Genomic DNA, 9664 nt, shown 5'->3' on the forward strand with positions numbered 1-9664 from the left:
TAGATTGATGAAATAAGGGTGAGAGAGAAGAGATTTGGCAAACACAAATGGCTGCCCTTTGTGATCTATTTATAGGGCTGAAGTCGGCCTCGAACGCAGTGCGTTCCTTCTGGGAACGCAGGGCATTCCCCGAACGCAACGCGTTCCACACGAACGTAGCGCGTAGGAGTGGGGCTCCGATCCTATCCCTTATCTGTTGATTCAGCATCGATGTAGCCAATCCGGAGCCAAGCACTGAACGCGGGGCGTTCCCCATTTGAACGCGGGGCGTTCCCTCCTCGTTATGCGTGCCTCGAACTTCAGAAATTCATAACGTTCACATACTATCTCCATTTTCGACGTTCTTTATATCCACGCGTAGGTGAGATTATGCTCTACAACTCTCGTTGAGACTCTGTCGGCTAATTTTGACTTTATTTTTATTATATCTTTATTATATTATTTTTAGTAGGCCGGGACAGGAAAACTCCGTTAGAAATTCATAACATCTTTATCAGACGTCCGTTTTTGTATGTCTTTTCACCGTTAGACTAGTATCGACGAGATCTTCGATTCTCGTTTAGATTGTTTTGGCTAAAAATCACCCGATCTCATATTCGAGTTTCGGGTTGCATACTGCTAAGTCGAAACTTCGAAAAATCATAACTTTCTCATACGAAGTCAGATTTAGACGTTCTTCTTATGCATGCTCTCGGTTTAACAAATTCTAAGACTTCCGTTTAGATCATTAAGGCTCAATATCGCTCTATTGTAAATTCACTATTTACGTCACGCAGTGTGGCACCGGTTCTGTCGCGAAACTTCGACAGGTCATAACTTCTTCGTTATAACTTGGATTTTGGCATTATTTATATATCTAGAACCTTTGTCACGACCACTACAACTTCCTTCATAGATATTGGGCTTATCTAATATTTTATTTTTACGCTTATTTTTATTCTTAATTCATTTAAGTCACATAATTAAGCACAAAACACATAATACTCAAATAATACATCATTATTATTTCAAATTGGTTTACAAAGGTTAACCTAGACTATTACATCGTCATTAATGCCTAGCCCAGAAACACGGGTGTTACACAAAGTTATAGATCACCTAATCAATGTGTCAATTAACCACATAGGCTCCATTGATCTTTGATTAACACCAAGTTACCCCTTGCCACGCATTGTTAGTTCCGGATTAGTGTGTCGGTTAACCACACACGCTCCACTAACGACTTAAAAAAAGTGCAAAGTGTAATTTCATGGATTAGCATCATTTTCCCATTTTCCCTAAAGTAACTAAGATTGAGAATTTAATAAAAGTTTAGTTACTTTATATTTATCATTATACTTTTAATGAAGGGAGAATTAATGTCCCATCCTACCCATTCGTCTAACGACCCTCCACCAATCAAGGAAGCGGTGGGTAAGAGTGGACACCCATTAAACCACCATTTTATAGGCAGTAACATTATACCCCCTTATAGACGGCTTTGTGAATGAGGCCTACTAACGGTAAGACTAACTTGCTCTTATATATATATATATATATATATATATATATATATATATATATATATATACACACACACACACACACACACACACACATATATATATATATATATATATATATATATATATAAACTTATAATACTGTAAATTATAAGGGTTGAATTTTAACTTTTAAAACTCTAGGGTTTGGAATTAAAGTTTCATTTAATGAGACTTTGAAAATTCCATAACTTGAGGGCAAGTTTTAAAACTGCAAATATAACTTCCAAACCGACCAGCAAATTGTAGCTTCCGAAATCTGCTATCGAATTGTGACCCAGTCAGTTACGTGTCCTAAGATAAGTGATCATATTTTCCTTCGTTCTACAAGATATCGTACATACATGAGACACGGATTAAAATCAATCTCATTGTCCAAGATTTTGTTTTCCGATTCCTAGATTTATGACGACTTAATTCAGACTGCTAATTGAACACATCAATTTAGTCCAGGCTCGGCCAAGCACTTCAGATGTGGACATCAATTCATCGAGGGGCCCAAAGATATTGCTTTTCCCGTTTGGGCAAAAGGAACGGATAAACTTTGACTTATATGCTTGCACTATGTACTCATCAAATCATGCACACCAATACATTTTATAACATCAAGTTACTGATGCGTTTAGGTATTATCAACGCACAACTGACTCGTAAACAACAACTCATATATCTCCATTTCAGAAATATAAGATATTATCATCTCAAAAATACTCATGATAAAATCCATGAAATAATTCTATGAGTGTGGGTTTATCCAATACTCAAAATCCCCATTTTCTAAGTACTCATGAACATTGCATCAAAGCTATTACTATGTCTAATCTCCATAGACAATCTATAATTGTATTAATGATAGTATGAATTCACTACCTACTTCCAAAAGTACGAGTGATTGTGGAATTTTGAATAATCAAAATTTTTAGGACATAAAACATGCAAAGTGAAACACAATAATAACCTAATTAACTATAGTCTCAAACTACTGAATATAAATAAAACTCTTATTATTTAATCACCATATTGTTTAGACTTTATTCATTGTATAATGTTTCGAGTAATGAACTAAACACTTGAATTAACATCAGTCATGCCATGTTATAAACATGCATACTATGTCTCTTTATGGTCCTTCCTTTGTGAACAGATTGATTGGACATTATTCCAATGTTCCTCATTTCAAAATTCCAAATTTAGTCACTACTAAATGTGCCAGAATTCCAACCTTACATGCATCGATCTTCAGTGATGTCGAGGTTGCAAAGTCACAGAAACTTAGCCAACGATATTACAAAATGTTCCATTGAGCTCTGTTACTAAAAAAAATTCCAAAGTAATGAAGTTTCAAATTCAAGGCACCCTCCATGAACACCTTCTTTCCGTTAAAGTTTCTTACTCATATGTAGATTTTTTCAATAATCAACTCCTTCTTTGGAAACATTTCCATATTCCCATATGACCATCAATTTTGACCAAGAATCATCACAATCTAAAACATGTCAATATGGTTATTCCAAACAATACCATACTACCAAGTTCTAGTCCTTTTCCCTCTCAATGCCCAAGACATTTGGAAAAATCAGAACAAGTGAATATTATAGCATATGTAATGGATCCTATATCCAAAGCATATGTGACTCAATTCATAAGGACCTGCTATCAATTCAGTCTCTTGCAATAATATTTCCATATATCGAATTTCCTAGGTTTAATCATTTTAAAATGATGTATGTCCATGGCTATGTTTTATTAAATTGTACAATCTAAACTTTTAGATTCAAAATGAAGTATGAGTGCCCTCTCCCTTAAGCCTTTTCTATAGAGAAACAATTTCCAAACTTTGCAACTTGCAAATTTGTAAACTATGTTTCCTACAAATAGTTTTGCCAACTTGCAAAACATAGCATAAAAATTATGCTCCCATTAGGATAACAATTATGCTCTTAATAACACAAAAATTATGCTCCCACTAGCTTTGACATATATTTAGAAATCAACTGGACTTCTAGAAATCAATACTCTTGACTTTCTTACTAAAGTATAGATTTCTGATCCGCGATGCTTCCATAAGTCTCTAACTAGACTTCCCAAGCTTATACACCTTCATTAAATGAAATGTGTGTGTGTATGTGTGTTTAAACCCTTTCAGAACTTATAGCTATATGCCATGAAAGTTCAAACAATTCCTTTCCATTTCTCACAATTCGAAATATGAAAAGGGATGTCGTAATCATATTGCGAATTGAGAATGCAATTATCACAACTACTAACCATAATGATACTTATCAGATCTTTAAAATCTACTAGCGAAAGTGTTTCCTCACAATTATTCTCATAAATTAGAGCGAAACCTTTTGCCACCTAGATTTAATGGTGTACATGTTCCCATCCATGTGAGTCTATCATTTCCAACTTACAATCATAAGATAAGGTTTAGGACAACCAAACTCAAATTTAGTTTTCCTTTCGTGGACTGAACTTCGCTTGTTCTAAATTTCTTGCCCTCTGGTAGCACAAGGGCCTATCATTGCTTCCAGGTTGTTATGTAGCTCAACCATATATATATCAATGTACTCTCACTGACCATATTGAGAACAACAGAACTCATAAGTGTTGCCAGTTCAACTTGGAAGGTGCACAGAAAAAAGAATATGTCATCTTAACACGATAGATTATCAACCTCAGGTCGTGTGCTAGTGATGACTAAAAGGTTTATTGTTGATCGACTCCTGAAATTTTCAAGATCAATAAGACTCCCACTGACTTCATGACATATAAGTTTTTCTCTCAAGGAACACTTCTTGATGAGCTAAAACAAATGTAACACCGTAAATTTTCAAACAATTTTTTTTCATTTAAAAATCACGTAAGTCTCGTAACATAGTTCACAAAACCCCAAATGACAATGTTTTCAAAAACACATATTCAGAAAATGTTTTAAACACAATCCAAGATCCTCAAAACGTAACTCCGCCTCATGTGTACAATCAAGCCAGCACCTTCCTGTGATCCTGAGAAGTACCTGAAACACATAACACATAGCACCGTAAGCATGAAGCTTAGTGAGTTCCCCAAAATACCACACATAACTCATTAGCCTCTCATGGCTATACTCAAATAAGACCCTCCGATCAACCTGTCTCAGTGGAACCCTCCAGTCCCACAACTCGGGTGGACCCTCCGGTCCTAACTTAGTAAGCTCAAAATACTACACAACATAAATCACAAAGACATAGCGCAGGATATCACAATACTCAATATAAACACATAAGACCCTCCGGTCACACACAAAGTTACCACTCTAGGAGAGTATAGTGAGAAGACTCACCTCATAAGAAATCGGATAACCTCGATATCAAATCGCCAGTCTAGCCTCCGCCTAACACATACGATAATTATCTCTAATTAATAACGACTCTCAAAGAAACTAGACTAAACCCTTCTACAAAGTCAGAGAAGGATAAAAGACCATTTTACCTCTCCATGGCCTTAATAGTCTACAAATTGACCAAACCCTAAAAGTTAACGAAAAGTCAACGACAGCGCGTACACTACGCGTACCAGCCCTCTACGTTGGGCGTACTCCTTCACTATGCATGCATCGGGGATTCTCGACCCTACGTAACGTGCGTCCTAATTTTGCTCTTCCTACTCATTTGGTCTTCATCTGTTAAAATATTAGCTCAAATCTCATATCTGGACTCCCTAGAGGCTCATACTCCATAAAGTCTGTGACTTTAAGCCTTTGCATGGCTGAAAAAGTCACAAACACCAAAACTCTCACTCTCTATTCTCAAGAATGCTCATATCTCATGCATGGGCTTTTTTAAACATCCAAGTCTCGATTTTTATGACTCTACACCACTAAAAACACTCAAAGGAGCTGTTAATAAACTCTAGAGCTCAATATCTCATAAAGCATCCAACTTTGGGACCAAAACCCTAAAATGATGCACAAATCAAAACGGGTGAGAAAGCATTAAGCTTTATACCTCTAACCGAAGCTCCAACCATAGATAAGCTCAGATCCAAAGCCTAGACTCCCACTCCTTCCTCTTCAAAGCTCCTTCTTCACTCTAAAGAAACCATAAGAACACTTAATATCTCACAAATGGACACACAAGCTCAAAGAACGTGAATTTAGGGTTTGAGAGGGTTGATGTCTGGGAATGGTGGCCAAAAATGAGGCCATCATGTCCTTTAAATAGGGACACACCTTTAATTAGGGTTTTCACTCTGGGCCTAGTACGCCCAACGTATTAGGTGGCTTCCGCGTCAAAAACACGCACATGAGTACGCTAAGCGTACACACAAATATGCCCCGCGTACTCCTTTACCACCTTTTCTCAAATAAAGGGCCAAATTTGAAAATTACCAAAAGAACAAGGGTTTATAAGGTATACCTGGTCTTGGGATGTTACAACAAATATTCAAAAAATTAGTGACGATTCTTGACAAGAAACACTTTTGGAATTGGTCTTACTTTATCCTTTGTTTTAACCAAAACATCACAACTTCCAATTCCAAATGTGATAGAGTAAGAAAACATTATTACTCCACATTTCATAAGGTTTTATAAACCTAATAAGGTTTTCCAGATACGATTTGAAGTTACTAGAGTATGACTCTAAAACTTGATCAGAAATGAAGTATGAATCATCTCTTGATTGAACCATTTCAAGAATATCTGATTCCTCTTCTTAGTCATACAATTGCACTAAGATGCTTTTCGAGGATGAATTGTGATATAGTTCCATAATCATTAAGATGATTATAAAACATGATACTAATGTACTCTCCATTCCTTTCAGATTTGAGATACTTTTATCTTTCTACCTAATATATTCTTCATATTCGTTCTGCTACTCTTTGAAACTTTCCAAATTATCAGAATTATGTTTAATATTATAAACATAGCAATGTTTACTGAAAGATCGCTAATTCATGACAAATAGTGTTATCATCCTTTGTGGTCGATCTGAAGTGTCCATATCAACATGAACTAAATCCGTCAGTCCTTCACTTTGACTCACATAAAACATGTGATCAATGAATTGGTCATAATTTTGCAATGAGCAAGATTCTCATGCATCACACAATTCGAATTGCACGACTCCAAGTTTCTATCCAACAAAAACTTGGGTGATGAGAAATCTTTATCACTTAGTCAATTTTGACATTTCCACAAATAAAACAACAAGATTCAAATCCACAATTAATATTGCTAATAATAGAAATGTAACCACTAATTTTCATAAATGTCGTTAGAAGGAATTATAAAGTAAACCAACTTGATAAACCAAAATTTCACTTTTATTCATAACAAACGAATAATTTGGAACTTGTCCTTACAATGCATATAATGAAAACTATGTTTCTAGACATTTCCTAAGCAATCTATTAAATTATCATAACTCCTAAGTAGTAGCTTCCAAAATATGATCATCGAACCATGTGACCGAAATCCATCTCTCACGACCCGATTCAACTCACTCTTCTTAAGCTCCCTTCTTTCTCTTAGATCCTACAAAATATCAAAATGTGATCATCACATCATTTATTAAGAGTCTATGAATAGGAATTTGTTAAAATAATGGAGTTGGATAATAGGTGTACGTAAAGCAGAGTCACATGACTTGACTTTACCATCTCTAAGATATTTCAGGTACTTTGGGCAGCTTCATAACCAATGTCCCTTCAATTGGCAATAAAAACATATGGTATCTTTAGGGTTAACGCATGGAACTATCTCAGAACTAGCATTTCTCTTTTCCATACGATCAAACAGTTTGACTTTATCCGATCCCTTTCCATTGGGAAGAGAAATATTTTATGGACCATCGTTTTCACCATTTTCCATCTCCATGGAAATTTTGGAATTAGATCCTTCAAACACTTTTGCTTCACTTGTGCTCTTATGAATGTCTTCTTCAGCAACGATCACCATATGTGTCAGATCAATTAAGGTTACGTCGATGTTCCTCTTAAAACAGTTCTTAATGAACTAACTATATGAATTAGGAAGCAAAAGAAGAACCAAAAATGGCTTTCTCCCTTGGGAAACGACACCCATTCTATCCAATTTGTCAATGTATGATTTCATTTTCAGAACCTACGTACACACGTAATTTACATCTTGATGTTTACACACCAATAGGGCTTAGGTAGTTACGCATCTTCAACTTGTGATATGGGGAGAGTTAATGGAGGAAGAGGAGGAAGAGTTGGAGAAACATGACGTCCAGTTCAACCATTTCTCGAAGAAGGGAACATACTTTCACCTTGATCAAAATGTGGAACATCATCTTCAGATGGTAGGGGAAAACCATTTCCAAAAGAATTAGGAAGACCATTGTTGTCTTGACTTGAAATCTATAATAAGAGAAAAGAGAATTCAAGTTAGTTGAGTTTAATCTTTAATTATTATCCCATAAATTTAAATTAAGGCTAGGATCCATATTTTTGATTTAAACTTTAAAGAGGAATGTCGTAATCAAATTGAAATATATTTTAGGTAGGTAAGGCTTTTGCTAGTTTCAATCTTATGAAACTTCTAGATCATTTGAGATTCATTGAATCTAATCAATGGCATGTTTAATATCATATTATGCACTCGCTTTTGTGACAGGGATGCTGAGGATCACAAATGAGATGTGAATAACCATGCAAATTAGCTTGGTACTCCCGATGTCATTTATCATCTCGTTTTAATGTGCCAGTTAGCCAAACACACTCCGTTAATCAATGATAATTTTCGAGACACCCATTGCCACTCTTTATTAGTCGATCATTAGTGTGCCAGTTAACCACACACAGCTCCACTAACGACTTATAAAATGTGCAATTTCAAGGATTAGCATGAGAATTCACATTTTGCTAAAGTAACTAAGAGTGAGATTTTTTTAAAATAATTTAGTTACCTTTTAATCACATTATACTTATTAATGAGAATTAATTGTCCTATCAAACCCGTTCTGGTAACGACCCTCTACCATACAACAGAACGATGGGTAAGAATGGATACCCAATGACGGTCATTTTATAGGCTGCTTCCTTAAACTCCCCTTATAGTATGGCTTCGTGAATGAGGTGTACTAGAGGTTCGATTGATTTTTCTTATACATATAATATATATTAAACTTATAATTATATACATAGTATAAGGTGTATTTTAAAACATTTCAAAATCACAAGAGTTCAATCTTTTAATTAATTAAACTTTTAATTTAATTAAATTTAAACCATTTATGGATTTATTAATTATATTTTATTTAAACACTTAAATAACTAATAATAAAAACCATTAGGATGTATTTTAAACTTTTTCAAAATACCATGTTTTATAATAATATATAAATATAAACCATATATTATTTGACATTAATTATTAAGTTCCATTAATATTCAAATTAATTATTTCAAAACTTCAAAATTCAATCATATTAATCAAAAAATAATTAATCAAGTCAAATGCTAATATCCTAACTTCTAGGCTTTTAAATTATCATCATCGATACACTAAAATAGGATTAGGGGATAAATATGGCAAGTAGATATCATATAAATGTTGTTAAGGAAGATTAGACAAAAAAAACACGCGTCCAAATTGAGCTCATGTCGTCAGCATCAGAAACTCATGTCGTATCCAAATTGAGCTCACGTCGTCAACAATACTATTTCTAATTAAAATATTATTCTTATAATTTCTGATTCTGTATCCATTAGAAGCATCAAGTCAATCAAGGGTTGGAACCGTTCTGATTATGTCTAAACTTCAATGAGAATTTGGCATGGTAGTGATTTAGTATGGGCGGTCTGTTAGGGAGTCAGACCAATTTGAGATTTCAGGTTTCAGGTAAACTAGGCTAGTTTTCTACATGGGAGTTTGGATTCGTCTTCTTTAGGTTTGGAGAGTTCTGTCAAGGTTAGGTTCGGTAGCCTTCGGAAGGCTGTTGTATGCTCAAGATTGTGGTTGCGTTCTTCAGGCTATCTGGCGTGCCTGGGATGGTAAGGAATGATTTCGAGGATGAAATCTAATTTATGTGGGGGAGAGTTGTAACACCCAAAATTTTGAGGAGAAATTATTGGGAATAAATCTGCTTCTGAGGATTGGAAACGGCGTGCTG

This window comes from Lactuca sativa, chromosome 5 (assembly GCF_002870075.4).
Source record: "Lactuca sativa cultivar Salinas chromosome 5, Lsat_Salinas_v11, whole genome shotgun sequence".
In the NCBI taxonomy this organism is placed as follows: domain Eukaryota; kingdom Viridiplantae; phylum Streptophyta; class Magnoliopsida; order Asterales; family Asteraceae; genus Lactuca; species Lactuca sativa.